This window comes from Simochromis diagramma, unplaced genomic scaffold (genome assembly GCF_900408965.1).
Source record: "Simochromis diagramma unplaced genomic scaffold, fSimDia1.1 OVJJ01000545.1, whole genome shotgun sequence".
Lineage (NCBI taxonomy): Eukaryota > Metazoa > Chordata > Actinopteri > Cichliformes > Cichlidae > Simochromis > Simochromis diagramma.
Window position 1 is genome coordinate 1,453,965 of NW_024387371.1, and position 19,125 is coordinate 1,473,089.

At 40.0% G+C, this 19,125-nt stretch overlaps 1 protein-coding gene across 3 annotated transcripts in view; it reads right to left on the reverse strand.

Annotated features, from left to right (window-relative positions):
* The window catches only part of LOC120719245, a 43,119-nt gene that overhangs the window by 15,984 nt on the left and 8,010 nt on the right, over positions 1-19,125 (reverse strand). Inside the window, exon 2 of one of the 3 annotated variants that reach the window (XM_040008315.1) lies at positions 10,677-10,792. The exons of the other annotated variants lie outside the window; for them this stretch is intronic. The gene's annotated coding sequence lies outside the window, so the exon portion shown is untranslated. The remainder of the gene's footprint in view (positions 1-10,676; positions 10,793-19,125) is intronic. 3 annotated transcript variants of the gene reach the window in all.

The window sequence follows — 19,125 nt, forward strand, 5'->3', positions numbered from 1 at the left end:
GCCTCCCCATGCTTCTCTGTGAGGTTGTAGAACCACATGGCTTTCTCCTAGTTAAAAAGCAAAGATCTGAACAAACATGAGCCTGGAGTATTTTAAACTCAAAATGTGTTTTTATTTTATTTTTTTGCCTTTTATTATTCTTACACCTAGTTCATTTTTAGACATACACCAAATGCATTCAGTAAGCCATAACACATAACTCTGGACAGTAGTGCTTAATAGTACACTGGATGTTGCCAAAGATTGGTATAACAATATACAGTGATACAGTAAGAAGTTTACTTCACCCATAGACATTTTCAAACAGTCAAATATGTGTGCGTTCTTAAGTTTTATGACCTTATAGCAGTTTTTATTATACGTACTTATATTGCATATACTAGTGTATATTTATGCTGTGAGACTTGGTACAGCTAAAATTGATTTAGTAATCCAATATTGGGATTTATATAGTTTTGATGAAATTTTGTGTAGGAAAAAAATTAAGTGGTACCACTTAATGTTATATATTTACGATTTATATGTCAATGTATTTTGTTTTCAGTGGATCTGCACTTTTCTGTTACAGTTTCACTTCAAAGTGGGATATCAATACTGATTAAAAAAAATCTTCTTTTGCAACTGTGATCTTCCCTTTTATGGAAAAAGAGGATGTTGCTGTGCCAGACTATCAACTACCATGCCAGAGAATAGTTCAAGCTGTATTTGGATTTATACACATGCTTAATTCGGTGTTTATGAAAGAGCTTAAAAAGCTGCCACATTACAGCAGTTTCACCAAGTGCTATGAAACAGTTACCTATGACTGGACAGGACTGCACTGTGTGCTATATTTCTGACAAGTGCGAGTATCAGTAAAGATAAATATTCCTAAATAATAATTATTTTGCATTAAATGTGTGAGAAATCATATAATTGACCTTGATTTGCGGCATAAAGATATTAAAAAAAGGGGGCTGTGCCATATCATATTGTCTGCGATAACATCATGTACATTTTTATGTGATATAAAAGTGTCTGTAAGCTGCAAGCATTAATAAAATGCTGTTCAGTAATTATTTTTCTATATCGTCAGAAATATTAAAGCAAATTTCATTTAAATATTGTGATTCAATTTTAAGGCTGTATCGCCCAGCTTACAAAAGTAAGAAAAAATAAATAAATAAAAACAATTTTAAATCACATCATATCCTCCAATAACACACGAGGGTCGAAATTTTACATTTCCAAGTATTTCAATGAGTGCCCTATGAAGGGTTCACTGAAAGAGCAGATGAGCTGAATAGAAATGACTTCAATACCAACAGCGCCAAATGTTGCACAAAGCACAAGCTGGACGGCTTTGGGGAGTCTGAGTATATATTAAGTATATTAAGGTTCGCCACAGCATTTCAACAGTGATTCCCTGCAGTCATCCAAAATTAAAGAAATCTGTGCAGCTGCTCTTCTTCTTCTTGTATCCTAGAATGGCTCTCTTATAACGACTTACATAAGGTTACTTACATTACTTAGTTTCTGATTTGGCAAGCTTTGCGAAAGAGACATTTTTGGAGCATCACGTGCGTAAACACAATGCAGAACATGGAAGTAAAAATATTATGTAAAAATAAATCTACTTTGTATTTTACTGATTAAATTATTTTGACAATGCAGCACCAACTTCTCTGCCATTGGTCTCCATTAAGCATAAAAAACATACTGTATAATGAAGATGTTAATTAACGCTCACCGTAACACACATTGTCATGTTTATGCACCATCAAACTGGACAGATTACACATCACAACCACAGTATTTCACCAAGGAGAGAAATTAACCTTTTTGTTTTCATCAATCACATCGCTATCTTTGATTTGATGCCCGCCACTAACTAAAGTTGATGAATCTATTTGATAAATGTGGGGAAAAACAGAACACTACAAAACAAAGAGGAAAATCACTCTCTGCCTACATCCCCACTGCATAAACTATTATTCTAAAACTTAAGCATAATAATATCCAATATCACATCAGTACTAAGAATGAGTGTGTAAATGAGAAAAGACATTAATGTTATCATAAATAACCTCATAAATTAAAATACTGTAATATCATAAACATATTCTTTATTTCAGTAAATTATCCAAAAATAGACTATAAGTTAAAAAGGACACTCTTACCATTAGTGGGGTAGAATGAACTATTAATATGGCAATACATTATAATGATTCCTCTTCAGGTACAACTATTGACAGAGTAGTAACAAATATCAGTACTTCAGAAAAACACGCAGTCACTGAACTGCACACCCAACAGTTTCACCAGAGTTATTATTTTATGAGTTCTCATGCAGCTTACTTAATGAAAGTGAGCAAAAGCTGCAGTGAAGAAGAAGAAACTCACTTTGGGTAAACAATATTGAAATTAAATAACACAATCCTGACATTAAAGAACAAACTAACACCACAGTGTAGTGAATGAAGACACAATTTCCGCTTCTTCGGGTGTATTTTCATCTTCGGTTACATAGATATTAAGATTCATTTTAAACTATTGCTGTATAAATCACGGCAACAGTCGCCTCAAAGTGCTTTATATTTTAAGATACAGACTGTACAATGAATGTTATTTTGATGCCATAGCCACTGTGGGCAACACTTTGTGATAGAATGATAGTAATAATTTATTAATAGCTCAAATAAGAAATAAACAATAATAAAACAACAAAAAACTAAGATATCGCTAACAAGACTGCTTGGTTAAATTTGCTTATGTAACTATATAGTTACAATCAGGAATAGTATCAGAGTTTTAGCAGGTAATTCGACATTAAAAACTTATCAGTAAAGCTGTAACATCTGGAAAATCTGTCAACATCCCACAAACTATTTTTACACACACACACGTAACAGTAAAAGCCAAACGTAACAACACGTAACAGTATGCAGTGTTTTATTCATAGATGACAATCATTTCCACCTTTTTTCACTATTTATAGTTTGGCTGGTGTTTTAAAAAAAAAAATTGTGTTACCTCAACAAAGTTTTTTATCTCTTCGTTTTTCTCTTAAAATAAGTTTCAGATTTGGCCATTTTGTTTCCAAAAACTACGCAAAGAGACTTTTTTTGGTTGGCATGACTGTCAACTTCAGTTGAAAATAGTCACGATGAAAACTGACGACGACTCGCTGATTGACAGCTTGCTGTTGAACGCTTTTGTATTTTCGTAACTTTGAGCAGCACCAATAACCTTTTCAGAGATGGATATCTCAAAACCTCAGTATGTAAAACCGAAACTGTCTACATTGCTAGACAGGTGAGTTAAATTTTCTTTTCCCTCCAATTCCCACGTTGGCCACTGTCTCTTCTGTCCCCAAGCTTATTGAATTTATCACATAAAGATTCCCCCGAACCCCACTGTTCCCTCTTCACACTTGATTAATAAAGCCAGCATTCATGCAATTTTTGTAAATGCAGCCAGACAAGGCTGATATGCCCCTGCCATGATCCTGAGCACAGCTTTCAACCTCTGTCATCACATTAGGACAAATTCAACTAAGTGATTATTAATCAACGGCAACAATGGAGTTCTAAGATATGAGGGTTGCTGCGTAAGTGTGTGGGTCTTTGTGAATGAGGGAGTGTGCAGCACTGCTCCTTCCCAATAAATCAACACATCAGTTACAGGCCACCAATGCTCATCGAGTGATATGACATATTTTCACTTAAATCACCTCCACAGCACTGACTTGTAACTAAACAGTCTGTCCTCTTTACTTCCCACCTCCAAATCAATCAATTATGCCATTTGAAGATCAGTCATTGAAGCACGCATTATCTGTGTTTGACAGAAATAGATGGCAATCAGAGAAAGAAAGAGGAGAGTGTAGAGGACAACATGCCTTATGAGGCAAGTTCATCAGAGGCCTGTAGTGCAGCATATTACAGCTAAAAGGAGACGCGGAATCACATCATGTCCGTGGCAATCTCAGGCCCCGCGGGACACCGCTACGCTGCGCATAACAACATGGACTGATGGGGAGACAGCAGTAAAAAGGGAAAGAGACGCACAGGAAGGCAGGTGGGGTGGAGGGATGGGGGTGCACAGCTTAACCCTCTGACATTTTTGCCATCAGCTAAGCCTCACTAACACACACGGACACACACACAGACAGGCACAGGACTAAGACCTTGTACAGGAACTTGAAAATTCAGTTTGCAATTTAATGCCTATCCCGAAGTGACCTGTTACAAACGGTCGCATAAAAGATCAAGTGAATTTAACCTGCTGAGCTTTTGTCCTGGACTAATGTTCTAATCTCATAACCAAGAACAAATATGATTTGGACTCTGCTAAAAGCTTACTAAGCATACTTTCCTTAATGAGCAAAAGCATTCAGTGACAAGTGTAGGGTCAGTTTTTTTGGTTTTGTTTCAGAATAGCCTGTTTATTTACGAGATATAAATAAATATGTTATATATATATTAATTTTGGAGGGGAAATTCTACATTTTTTTGACATTTAAAAAATTAAGTAAAAAAAAATTAAAGTTTTATCAAAAAAAAAATTAAAATTTTTTTTTTCCTCAGTTAGGTTCTAACTTCATGAACATTAGTATCTGGCTCTGCAGCTCTGGCACTGCTGCTGACAGCTATCCTTTGCTGAGCTGCTGAATGTGTCTTTCTTGCACAGAATGTATGACTTATCTCTGTTGACCACAAGATCATCAACTGCCATTTCACCTAAGCCCTACGTTACTTGTGATTTAATATGTTCACTTATTAAACATTCAAATAATTCCAAAATCATGCCACATATTCAAAACCCCTTTGCTGTACACATTTAAAAATTTACAGCCAGGCACGCACTTTGCTGATGCGGTGCTCTGTCTATGAGATGAATGGTCTGCTTTGTCTTTCCCTAAATTCAACCACGGGTGTCGTCTTATTTTCAAGGCCCTCTCTCTCTCAGCTATCCATTTTTTTATTTACAGACCTACATCCGTCATAAAACTATTGGTAGTCACTGCCTTCGCTCCCAGGCGTTGTTCCTTTTATGTATCTACAAAGCATTTACTGAATTAGGAAAGAGCATATTCAAATTTTCTTGGAATCAGGTGCAAAAATCAACCAATTTAGTATTATTTAGTGCACACTGCACCTGTGCACCTGTGACGACTGTGTGACAATTCAGTTGTGTTTCTGTAGCTTTAAAGTTTATAATATTGTATGTTTTTACATGTCACTGTCCATCTTTTGCATACATACAGTCTTTTTTATGTTTTGCTGTGTGCGCATTATTGTGTAATCCATGGTAACTAAACAGACTGCTGCCCATCCCTGAGCCTGGTTCTGCTGGAGGTTTCTTACAGTTAAAAGGGAGTTTTTCCTTCCTGCTCTTGCCAAGTGCTTGCTCAAAGGGGGTCATTTGATTGTGGGGGTTTTCTCTTTATTGTTGTAGGGTGACTACCTTTTAATATAAAGTCCTTGACTTGAAACTGCTGCTGCTGCGATTTGCCACTATATAAATCAAATAACATTGAAGTGAAATGAATTGAGCTGCTTTCCATCTTGGACAAGACATGCTAATTTGAGATTTTTGATCTGTATAATTACTATTACCCTTATTAAATGAAGGTTAAATAACATCCATCCATCCATCCATTCGCTTCCGCTTATCCTTTTCAGGGTTGCGGGGGGCGCTGGAGCCTATCCCAGCTGTCATAGGGCGAGAGGCGGGGTACACCCTGGACAGGTCGCCAGTCTGTCGCAGGGCCAACACACAGGGACAGACAACCATTCACACTCACATTCACTCGCACATTCACACTTAGTGGCAATTTGGATTATCCAATTAACCTATCCCCACAAGCTGCATGTCTTTGGACGGTGGGAGGAAGCCGGAGTACCCGGCGGGAACCCACGCAAACACGGGGTTAAATAACATAAATAAATGAATAAAAATAAAAGATTTTCATATTTTTCACATTACATTATATTTACATTTTGTCTACTGCATCTACTGATACTCTGCATTTATGTTTTTTAACCAAGTACATGGATCACATTACTAACAGACTTACTAACACCATCCAAAGACTAAACTCGCATATTTGTCCATGCCACAGCCCTGCATACTTGTCCAAAATCAACAGTGTAGTTTATTTTCTCAGCTTGAAAAACGTGCCAATTAATGCTGTTTGTGTAGCGTTTGATAAAACCTGCAGACCTAACATTACTCAGAAAATGATAGGAAATAGCTAATCTAGAACTGCCTTTTAAAAGATTCGTCAGAAGAGGGACGGACTAATGTTTTGTTAGATTTAGTCTTCTTATAGGATTTGCTTTGAGTACAGAAACTACAGAATAATTTCAGGCTTATCCTTTAGCCTTAAGGCTGTGATGGGACTAACTATGATTTTATTGCATCACACAGCATTTGTATTACATCGTCACAAAGCGTATTATGTAATTCAAATGTAAATAAATGATATTTTGCACATTATGGTGCACTTTGGATACGCTGTGCTGATTAAAGGCCCTTGTTGTTTGTCTGCCATTATACATCTTAAGGGCACTTGGTTTAAAATGTTAAACAGGTAAACATTTCTAAAATCCGCTCTCTGCTATTCTCAGCAGAGGACAGTTGGCAGCTCTACCCCGGTTGCTGTTGGGTATAAAGAACTGTTTGTTTTATCTGTTCCACACCCGATCGAGCGCCTGTGATGTCCTCGAACGGCAACCCTTGTGTTGTTTTATTTTTAGAGTTACACAGGGTTTTGACATTTCACTTGTTTGCCTCATCCTTTGTCGCATGGCGAAATCTTTCCACCATAATACAACAAAGAAAATCCCAGAGGTTGCTCAACAGATTTCTTTGTTTCTCTGAGTTTCGGAGGGGGTGGGATACGTGTTTATTTTAACTGCAGAATGCAGGATGTGCAGAGCAAATAACATTTACCATGAATTGGTGGGAGTTGAATAATAAAGTGTGAGAAATGAAACCATTAGCGTATCTACTGCCTGAAAGCTAATGCTGAATGGGAGCATTTTCTCTTGATGTATATGTAAATTTCAGAGCTGACAGGAAGTGTGTGTGAAATCTTCTGAGTATAAAGAGGCTGTGCAGGTCAAGCTAATAAAAATAGGAGGAATAGACTCAATACAATTTGTTCCGTTCCTGCTTTGTGAGTGCACAGAGGACAGTTCCAGTGAGAGACTACATAAGCTGCAAATACAGTATAGTGCTGATCCTACAGACTCAGGGAAGGCAAGACCCCATTTTCCTCTCACTTGACTCGACTTAATTAACCAGAATGAGTCAGAAGCAACACTCAGGATTTAAGATTTGTCCTTATGGGATTGGGGATCTCTCTCGCTCTCTCTCCCTCACTCCCTGTTTTCTCCTCTCCCTCTCTAACTCTCTGTTTATGGTTGACTTCAGTGCTAACTTCCTGCTCATTACTTTAATGATGGTTCTACTGTGAGCTTATGCTCACGAGTGCAGTTTGCTTTTTAACACTGCAGTTTGGGAATAGCAAGAAACGCACACACACACACATGCAGAGAAACTCATGCATACAGTGACAGAGAATCAAATGAAATCAAACTACTATGTATGCATTATGTATGTGCGTTGTTACTAAAAAGAAAAGCTCCAAAATTCAAGAATCTTTCACACTATGTATCACCATCCGGCTTGCATGTTATCCGCAGTGTTCTGCGACCATACATGCTCACGTTTCCCGAGAATAAAAGAGTTAATAACAGACGGGAAAGTAAATGGGAAGAAGGGTAGAGTGCGTCAAATGTCTCTTTTTCTCTTCTGAAGTATCAGCAGAACTCCGTACATAACTGTAATACAGAGAAAGAGTCTGACAGACAGATATATCCAACCCCAGCTCTCTGCTTTTGCTTTAGATGCATTATTCATCTGTGTGCCAATTTGGAGGAACCCTCCCAATTCCCCAGCTGGCAGCAAAAAGACGAGAAGCGCGAGAGAGAGAAAGAGAGAGAAAGAGAGACAGGCAGACTAGAGAAAAAGAAGTCGCCGCAAGAATGTCAGAAAAAAAGAAAGACAGAGAAAGAGAGAGAAGAGGGATAGGAAAACACCAGAACAAAGAATGGGTGAGACAGATGCAGTAAAGCGGGATTGGGAATGGCTCAATCTCTCAGCTGCAATGTAGTGAAACATCCAAACAGGATTTCGAATGATCCAGGGAGACTTCTCCCTACATGTTTTAATATTCCCAGCTCTGTTTGACTCGTCTGCACAGAGCAGATTAATGACGATTTCCACACTAAAGACTCTTAACCCCTTAGAAAACACATAGGAAGCAAAGAGCAGGGGCATGAGGCTCACTTCTTTTTGCCTGAAACCAAACTGCACACTATCACTAAATCCCAGTTTCACACACGCAGCAGTGTAAATGTCAGTGCAAGCGTGCTGTCAAACATATGCAAACACTTGCTTAACTGCATGATGACACCAGAAACTCACCATTTTTTTTCACAGCATGCTCCATCATCATCTCTTACTACCTTGAGTGTCTTGATAATGTCATCCCTGCACTCCCTCCCAGTAAACCCCATCACGCTGACAGCTGTGGAAGCTATCCATCCTGGGACAGCCTGCCCCAGATTTAACCCTATCTCACCCTCGCCCTCTTTTCAGGTTTGTTACCTATTATGGCAAAACACTGCCACATGAACAGACCAGATTACAGCCCAGCAGAAGATAAAATGGTCACTCACAGTAGCACCTCCTCGCCGTGATGAATGTGGGCGTGTATGAGGGGGAGGGGGAGTGGCGGGCTAACTGTGTGGGGCTGGATCAGCGGGATTGCTGTTTAATCTGCTGCTGTCTCCCCATAACGGAACACCGGGTGTTTAGACCCAACAGCTGGTTGAGTCCACCCCCAAGCCTGTGTTACTGCAGCACTAACACTTACTCTTCAAAGGTTTCCTCCTTATTATATAACCTCACTTTTATACTGTACAGCACACAGTACAGTATATGTACCATATCTGATAGGTGATCTGCCACATACGTGATCATTTCCACCGTAGTGTTATGAAACAGCATTAACCAATCGCGCTCCCGTGGAGGGCGTTGGCTTGTGCTTCTCCGCTGAAGGATCTGTCAAAATGTGGAGCTGCTCAGAGGATTCGCCTGTCAGATTTGGCCTTATTTGTCACTTTGCTGTGATTCTGCTCCCTCAGCTTTGTCATGTCACCGTTTCGACTGCTTCAGAGGGCTCCTGGGAGGTGCTCGCTGGGAGAATATATGCCAGGCATTGTAGCTGATTTACATCAGGTCAGTCCTCTCTGAGACAGATGGAATGCTTAAGCTCCGCACAAAACACTAGTTATGATTATTTAAACAACTACGATAATCTCCAGAGCTGCTGTTACCACAATCAAACTACAGAAATAGGTCTTGTCCTATATTTAGCAACGACAGTTTATGGAAAAATATGTCATGTTGCAGTACTATTGGAAAACTGTAATATATATATATATATTATAACTGAATACAAAGGATCATTAGTAGTATCGATTTTGATCTGAGCATCTTATTGGTAACGGTTTAATTTTTCAGCGTGATTATGATCCCATACCATAACTGGATTTTTTTTAAAGGTAAATAAACTGGTTCCTTTATAGCGCTTTTCTACTTTACTTGATCACTCAAAATACATTATACAACAGGCCTCATTTGCCCATTCTCACCCATTATTCACACAAGTGCTTTTTTCTATGTTTAAGGTATTTCTATCTAATGTTCACACAAATTCACACTCCGATGCATCAGAGAGCATCTTGGGGTTAGTACGCTGCCCAAGGATATTCGGTATGGAGACTGGAGCAGCAAAGGATCAAACCACCTGAACCACCACCACCTGAGCAACAGCCATGCCACTGGATCATTCATGTGCCGGTCTCCCAGACATCAACATTACTGAAGCAGTGTGGGATCATTTTGACAATACAAAGAAGAGTTTCGGATGTCCTTCAAGAAACCTGGACAACTATTCCTGAAATCTACTTAAAGAAATTGCAAGAAAGCTTGAAAGAGAGTTAGGCTGTGTTGAAAAATAAAAGTGGTTACTTGACTTTAAAGCTTGTTAGAAGTGTACAAAGCCTGTTTTTTGGTTATATATTCCATTTCCATTTATGTTTGTGTATCTCTTTATATTTTTCTAGCAAAATATTATATTTTTAAGGTTTGAGCTACATGGGCAGGGTGTGTGATCAAAATGCTGCTCTTACGACTGGAGATGGACTCAAAAAGATTCCACATTTAAGTTCTTCTTCAAATCACACAGGCCTGAGTGATCGGAGCATCACGCTGAAGGAGGCATCCTCTCATTTCAACGTCACAATATTTCATACGTTTTCATTTTGTAGCTCAGATACGCAAACGTCACCACCTCCGCATGTAATGAAAGGCATGTTGAGACCGTGACTCCCTCTCTAAAATATTCACAGATTAAAACACAAAAAATGACTTAGGTCCCACATAACCTAATACAGTCAGAAGCACACACGCATACACGTGTAGACCCACATGGCAGCACCAGTTCCCAGGTCTCCGGTGGCAAGTGATGTTTTCACACTTATGTGGGGAGATTGCTATTTCTGCGCAGAGCCAGATAACTCAATTATTCATCACGGATGCTGGTGCACTCACTTTACCTCAGTTAGGATGGAGGCGGGTGTGTCTTCCTTTGAGTGTGTGTTCCACTCGCGCTTGTCTATGCTCGATTCGGAGCGTGCGCGCGTGTGTGCGAAGACCTCCAACAGAAGATGAACTGCTGACATGCCACACCACACAGCAGGAGAGGAAAGAGGCAAGAGGAGAAAAGGAAAAGGAGCTGTCATAAACATGGCAATCAAAGAGATATGAAGCGGGAGGTGAGGATCAAAGAGCAGAAAGAGAAGAGGCAAGGAATTAGTTCCCTTATCTTCTCTCTAAGCCAACCGCGCACCTTCCAATCCTCTACAGCTCAATCAACAGTTACAAAGAAAAAAAGATTTTTTGAATTACCAGCAAAACTGAAACTCAGCTACCGTGGTGCTCAACCTTTTCAGCACAAGAGGGCTTTTTTTTTTTTTTATCCACCTCGCGTACTCATGCTCAGCAGCTGTACTCATGAAATAAAGCATAACATTTCAGCCTTTTATTAACAGTGCACCTAATCTTTTCCAGTTTAAACTTAATGGGACAATTACTCTGTCGCTTAGCATCTGACGTGCTTAGCCGTGGTCTAGAGTGGCTCCAGCTAATCTCGAACCCAGAGGGGTTTAAAGCGCAGCTGCATGCCAAACTAGGCCTGATTGCTCTGTCAAAACAAACACAGGTTCAGCTGAACCAAAGCTAAACTGGAGCTAAAAAGGGGGTGGACGGCTTCTCTGATGACTTATGACTATGCCAAGGGGAAATTAATTGCGTTGTTGCACTGTTTGGTATTGGTATAATTGTGATATGCACTGTATTCTGTTATGTTGGCACTGCTGCTCATGTTTCCATATTAACATGCAATTAATCATTACAAGCATGGGTGTAACATTACATGTATCCGGTCTGAACTGTTCGTTACCGACGTCTGAGACTTCTGTTTGGTACGTCATCTTATCTAAACAGTTACTGTCAGAATACTATAATTATGTCCACAATCCTGCAACAGCAGAGTAGAAATTCCTGACTGCAAATCCCAGAAATGTTTGGCAGTGCACCAGGTATCATCTATGCTGATAGAGTTAGCCTGGAAACCCAGGCAGACCCTATACAATTATTGATCTCATACAATGTGTTCACGTCACGTTTTAAGCGACCTTTCTGAAAGGTCACAACCTACAAGTTATGTGCACACACGCTGTACAAGTCAACCGATCCTTAAATAGGAAAGAATGATTTTGTCACGACTGAATGTTTTTATGTCATTGAGTTATTTGATGACTGATTCATGGCACTTTAGTTCTTTTTCCACCAATGAACCACATTAAGTGAGAAAACATTTCCTACCTGAAAGTATCTGACCTTGTATTGACAGTATATTTGACAGAGTTGACTCCTTAAATTTTGAAGTCATATCATTTCCTTCGGGATTAATAAAGTATTCTGATTCTGATTCTGATTCTGATTTCATCACAAAGTTTCCAGTTAGTTTCCTTTAGGCTGATCAACACTTAACACACTGACCAGTATCGATAATCTATTAAATAACAGCACTGACAAACAGTAAAACTATAAATGGGATTTGGTCTGATGATGCACACTGTATAGGATTAATTATAGGTCATGCAACATGGGTACAAAAACCCCGGATGACCAAAAACAGCGGACGACAGCGCAGCATCTTCAGCTGTGTCGTTAGAAAGGGTGTAATATGCAAATGAGGTGGTCTGGGTGGGTTCAAATCCAGAGCACTCTATGCTTTATAATGAGCAGAGAGCCACTTAACCACACGCCCTTACACACTGGAGGGTAAAGGTCATGGTTCAGTGTGACTATGAAAACAGCTGCCGATTGTTCCCCCTAGAGTCCATTTATTGCCCCTAACGCCATATGGACCTCTTGGAAGACCTGACTAAACCCACTGCACACACGTAGCCTTTGGACACAGACAGTACGTCTACATATGCTCAGACATATTGTTCATGTAAACAAAGACATTTCCAGGCTCATAGATAAAACTTCTATGGGTCTAGCTAGATATGAGATGCATGAACATGCACGCATACAAAATGTAAATGACTGCATCCTGTATCTGCACATTCTGCACATTTGTTGCATCTCCAGGCATCAGTCTTAATGCACAAGAAAAACCTGCAAATATGGGAAAGACACATAACTCTGTATCAGTGGCAGGCTATCTCGCTTGTGCCGGTGCCCTTATTTCCCCGAGGACAACTCCGGCAAGCCAATTGGAGCAGTTACACATGCCAACACTCTCATACAGCCATTTAGCACACCCACCCAGTGGCTCTTTTCATCACCTTTAAAGTCAGTAACTCTCACGAAGACGCAGACTACATGCACATGGCGTAAATTCACAGAAACAAAAGAGACACAAATGCAGACAAACTGTCTTATTTCGAATGATCACACAGAGACACAAACACACTCTTCCCCCACTTTAATCTTCAGGGCAGGCAGAATCTATGAGTGATTTATTTTAAACCTTTCCCTGGGGGTTTTACAGGATTGAGCCAGCACTGAACCTGATCACAGCACTCACTTTCTATGTCAGCAATTTGTGAATCCACCCCCTTAGTCTGAATTTGTCTGGGTGCGCATGTGTGTTTGCAAGCAAGCTAATGAGTGATAGAGAGAGGTGGGAAGCAAAGACATGGCAAGTGAGGGAGAGAGAGAGAGAGGGGGAGACACAGGAAGAACGAACTGGCACTGTGATGAGTGTGTACTGTAACTTAGCATACTGTCTGTACCACACACCCCCATGGTTTTGGGTGGTGAGTCACCCTCTGCACTTGCAAGCTTGCATCCAATCGTACATGCCTTTGATATGAAACACAATTTCTTTTTGCGTGTTTTTGGGTGTGTTTATCAAACCTCAAAGACATGAAACGTGAACCTCGAATGTTCTGCACAAGCTAAGCTCTGGGACAACAAAGTCAAAGCGTGACACACCCTCAACAGTCGCCCTACCATCTCCCATTCACAGCCCCGTAGCTACTCAGTACCATCCAGATAACTGTGTCTAATTTCACTGGATACTACATTTCCATTTGAAAGGTGGTTAGTGCCTATTGAGCAGTGTTATCGTTGCTGTGCAGACAGAGACAGGCTCCCTCGCTCCTCCCAGCCTCAGACGGAGAAGCCATCGATTTGATTCAGTCTTAAAAGCCAGGTCAGCCTCAACAATGGCAGCTTATGGAAAAACCATTACCCCAGGTGAATTCTGAAACGTTAACCTACATGCATGTTTCCCATCACTCTCCTGCTTTCCCTGACTGTCCTACGAAACACCACAGATGGAGAAGAGACAGAAGAGGGAGCTCTGTGGGTTGCTCGTCAATGGAGTATTGCATGCTCCTCACTAGGTGAGTCATCCTGCCTTTCTTTACACTCCTTGTCCAAGGCCACCTACCTTACACCTCCACTGTAGCACAGCTGCTGCCAAGTTACTACGCCTGCTCATCCATTACACTACTCACAGCCTCTGACACTGAAGAAAAGTCACAGATGACTAATTTTATCAGCACAAATCGTGCTGCTACATCTAAAATGATATGTGGGGTTTGAAGCAGAGACCCATACCAGTTAGCTAGAATATCATTATCTTCTGCCTTTCGCCTGTGTGAATAATGTTAAGAACAGCATTTTGACTGTGCTTGGAGTTCCTTTCTATTGAGTCTAATATCTGTTCACTTTGGCTTACAAACAGAGCTGCCAACCAAGGAGAAGATGGGGTTTATTTGTCATTTCAGTTTGGTTAATTTTCCATACATTCATTATCCCAGGTGTTACAGGGCAAATGATAGGGTACACACTTTAGAGGCTCCCATTCAACTACAGCACTTAGTTGAATGCATTTAGTACATATAGTCACCAAACACTTTACTAGGTACCCCTTACTAGTACTAGGTTGGACCCCCTTTTGCCCCCAAAACTCTGGAGGCCATTTGAGTACAGTGAACTTCTTGCCATGTTTCCAACCAACCACCAGAAGATGGGCACACTATAGTCATAAAGGAAGTGAAATGGTTATTAACAATGTTTAACACAATGTGTATTTAGAGATACAGTAACATTCTACATCCCTTGGCTGTAATGAACGGTTATTCAGTTCAGGTCCATTTAATTTATATAGCGCCAAATCACAAAAACTGTTTCCATAAGGTGTTGTTCCTACAATAATACACAGAAAACAGAGAAAACCCCAACAGTTAGATGCCCCCTATGAGCAAGTGCTTTAGTAACATGTGGGAAGGAAAAAACCCCTTTTAACAGGAAGAAACCTCTGGTAGAACCAGGCTCAGGGACTGCTGCGACAAGTTAGGGTGAGGGGAGGATGACAGGCCAGAGATTAATAATAACTAATGAATAAATGCAGAGTGGTGTATCAACCATCATCAAAAAGAAAAGTTTTAAGCCTAATCTTAAAAGTAGAGAGGGTGTCTGTCTCCGGAAGCTTGCGCCACAGAAGAGGGGCCTGAAACATCTGCCTCCCACTCTAGTTTTAAATAGCCTAGAAACCACAAGTAAGCCAGTAGTCTGAGAGCGAAGAGCTCTATTGGGGTGATGTGGTACTACGAGGTCTTTAAGATAAGATGGGGCCTGACTATTCAAGACCTTGTATGTGATCAGAAGGATTTTGAGTTAGAGTCTGGGAGCCAGTGAAGATAAGCCAATAGTTTCTGTTGCCTTCCTATCGGCTCGAAACAGTCTGCCTGTTGTCCTCTGACCTCTGGCATCAACAAGGCATTTTCTCCCAGAGAACTGACACTCACTGGATATTTTCTCTTATTCAGAGCATACTCTGTAAATCTTAGATATGGTTGTGCGTGAAAATCCCAGTAGATCAGCAGTTTCTGAAATACTCAGACCAGCCAGACTGGTACCAACAGCCATCACATAAATTCATCTAAATCTTTCTTCTCCGCTCTGAAACCTCAGCAAGTCATCTTGACCATGTCTACATACCTAAGTGCATTGAGTTGCTGCCGCTGATTAGATATTAGGGTTAACAAGTGGATGAGCAGGTGTACCTAATGAAGTGGCCAGCAAGAGTATTTTAATAATTTTAATTATTAATTAAACTAAACATAGTACAAAAACAAGCGAAATGAGAGCCAAACAGATGAACTTCTGTAGCATAAATATACAGTATAATGTATTAAACCTGCTAATGGCAATGTTTTATAATGTTCAAACACAGCACGATGAGAGCTAAAAAACGTCATAACAGTTGTTTTTTCATATATGTTGTAATAACTCTTTGTTTCATTGGCACAAATAATAGCAGATAAATAAATAATGAAAAGTGAAATAAACAGAATATGCTTATATAAGCGTCTAATAGTAGGAGACAATGTTGGCTGACATCATATGTATAGCTCCACTTGCAGTGAATTTTTGAGCATGATGAAAAGCATTAGCTGAGAAAAGTTCAATAAAAATACGCATTTTTAACATAAGCACAGGATAAACAAACATCATCATAATGAACCAGCCGATTTTGCTGTGGAATCATCGACTTACTAATGGTCGCCAGCAGAAAAACAAAACACAACAACAACAACAAAAACACATAACTGGAGACATCACAATGCTTCTGTATCAATAAGTATATAGAAAAAACAGTATAGGTATTGATAACATTCATGAACAGAAATGACTTTGGAAAAGTACCAAACATCCTATTCAAGTCCTATTTCCTGAATTATCCAATGCTTCATTTATTTGAATAAAAAACAACAACAACAACAACAACAAAGGAACAGACATTACAGGCCATTAATATTTTACAACCATTAATGCTCGCTATGGAAGAACCAAAGGGTATGAGTAGTGATAAGGACATTAGGTCTAAACCTGTTATATGAAATGTTCTATGCACTTGACTTCATTTCGCTGAATGTCTGACCAGCTGCACGGCCTTGCATGCTTCATGTCAGGGAGATGTATGTGTACTGATGTAAATAGGGTTAATATAGTGCAGGGGCACTGCTAATTGGGTTAGCAAAGATTCCATTACAGCTACCACACTGACAGAGCCAGCCTGCTATCGATCAAATGGGTGAATGAAGGGGACAAACAGCAGGTGCTTTAATTAAACAAGTCCAAGCACATGAAAAAACCCACCAGACTGTATCAGCACACAAATGTGTCTCTTTACACTGAAACGAACTGCACCAGCTTAGTTGCAAAAGGGCAGACGTATGTGGATATGTGTATATATATATATATACACACAGACACACACACACATATATATATATAGATATATATCTATAAAAAATGGTGATGGTAGTTGCAAAAATGGTAGCAAATAACTAAATAAATATGGATTTGTGCATGTGTTTGCATGAAAAAGTGTGCATGAGCGAGAAAAAGACAAACCACATGGGACCTAAGCGCTCTTTCATGTGGAGGTGAATACATAAATAATAAAATTAAATCATCAAAAACAGCCCAAAATAGTCCCAGCCCTTCTTTCAATAATATACGCACTGTATTACATGTTCTACATTCACTGGAGTCACATTAGTCTGTATCAGTCCTGACATTAAATTATCTATAAATTGAATTGTCAAAATGATGATTACTATTTTTTTGTTAGCACTTGCTCAAAAATTAAAATGACCTAAAGATAGCAATAAGAGGCTTTCTGATTAGAAATGTCATTTTGCAATAACATGTAAAAGAACTATTGTCAGTAATGCGTTGTTTATCTTCGGGCTTTGATGTGCTGCTTGCTTCCATAGCTACTCATTATCTGATGGTAGCTAGGTGCAATCTGCAAGGTGTCGGGGGAGCAGAGTACTAAATAAAGATATTTTCAAGGTTTTCAGACACCAAGAAATCTCAACCCCAGTTGTGTCACTTTACTTCCTCGCTTAGCACAATGTGCTGCCTCCTTAAATAGCTCAGAGTTTCTCTGAAGCCAGGCACTTGACTTAACACCAAGATAGGCAGATAGGGGAGCGTGCAGCAAAAAAGGAAAAAAGAAAAAGAGACGTCAGTGCACAAAAAACCACACCATCCCCGCTGTGACAGGCGCACAAACCCAACGCAAGATCTCAAGTTTCGTTTTGTGTGATCCTGCTATGTACTATGTGATAGGTAGATACATAAATTCTACCTTTTAGGTTTTGAATCGGATGTATGGACGCGCTTGTGACAGGGTACTCATCTGGCCATGTGTCAAAAGTTTTTTTGGGCCATTATATTGCATGTTTGAAAACCTGAACTGACCTCAGGGAGAAAGTGCAAGTAAACGACTCTGATGTGAGCTCTTGTGTAACGAGATACCTCTGAATCCTGAAAGTTGTGGAGTGCCGAAAACCATTATTTAAACGGATTAGCCCCCCTCTTGTTTATGTTTTGATTTTGCTGTGAACTATTCTTTAAAGCCAGAGGCAGCCTCTGGAGTGGAGTTCAGATGATGTGATCTCTCTTTCCACAAGCCACTCTTATTAAGCAGCCCCACTAAAAGCCTGAGGATTCTCTTACTAAACCAATCAATAAAGGATCTGTCTTGCCATGGTCCCCGGAGCCCTCGACTCCACCCTTCATTCTTCCTCCGGCTTTCACTGTCCCCCACAGGCTCACTCATTCATGGTAAGCACAGGGTGAAGCTGACGCTACTGTACATGCGTGTGCATGTGTGACAGATGTGGTACCCGATGTGCCACTATCTAGAACCTCAGGAGGTGAAACGGGTGAAAATAGTCCTCTGAGGCGGAGCTGAGGAGCAAACCGCCTGTTAATGAATAAATAAACAGGGAAGTCAGCATGAATGCCCCACTGTCACCGTGTTCTCTGAGTGCAGAGGCTGATCTTCCATCGCTAACACCTGTGTGACTGTCAGAGGAATCAATAAACAGCTACTGTTGCAAAGGTGAACTCGCCCACCAGTGCACACTGTGCTCCCACTGTCTGCGTCTCTAACAGAAAGAGACTTACGGCGGAGGAACACCTCACATTCAAATTAACGCATGAGTGTGAGTCGCCAGTGAGAACAAACATATAACAAACATGCATAAGACATAAGTGGAAGTACAGAGACAGATGGCTGGTTTAATAGCATCAAATCGAATGCATTCAATGGGAAGATATAGCTACACTCAAAAGACAATAAAGAACTTTTAGCTCGTTTCCTCTTGTACATTTTTTTGCTGACGTCCACTCACAAACAGATATCCATTGCAATCAATAAACACTTAAAATGTCTCCAATAACTAACTCCATGTATGTTTGCTAGATGGTGGTAGAAAATGTGATTTATTTGCAGCCAAAGCCAATCTAGAGGTCTCTCGCACAGATGCCAGTATTAAGCTTAAGTAAAACACCTGATGCAACACATCTGTAACTATATAGACGATGGCTTTAGCTCAGCCTAAATCTGATCAAGGAAAATGCATATGTAACACTCTTTTCTTGAACCAAGAGTAGGGA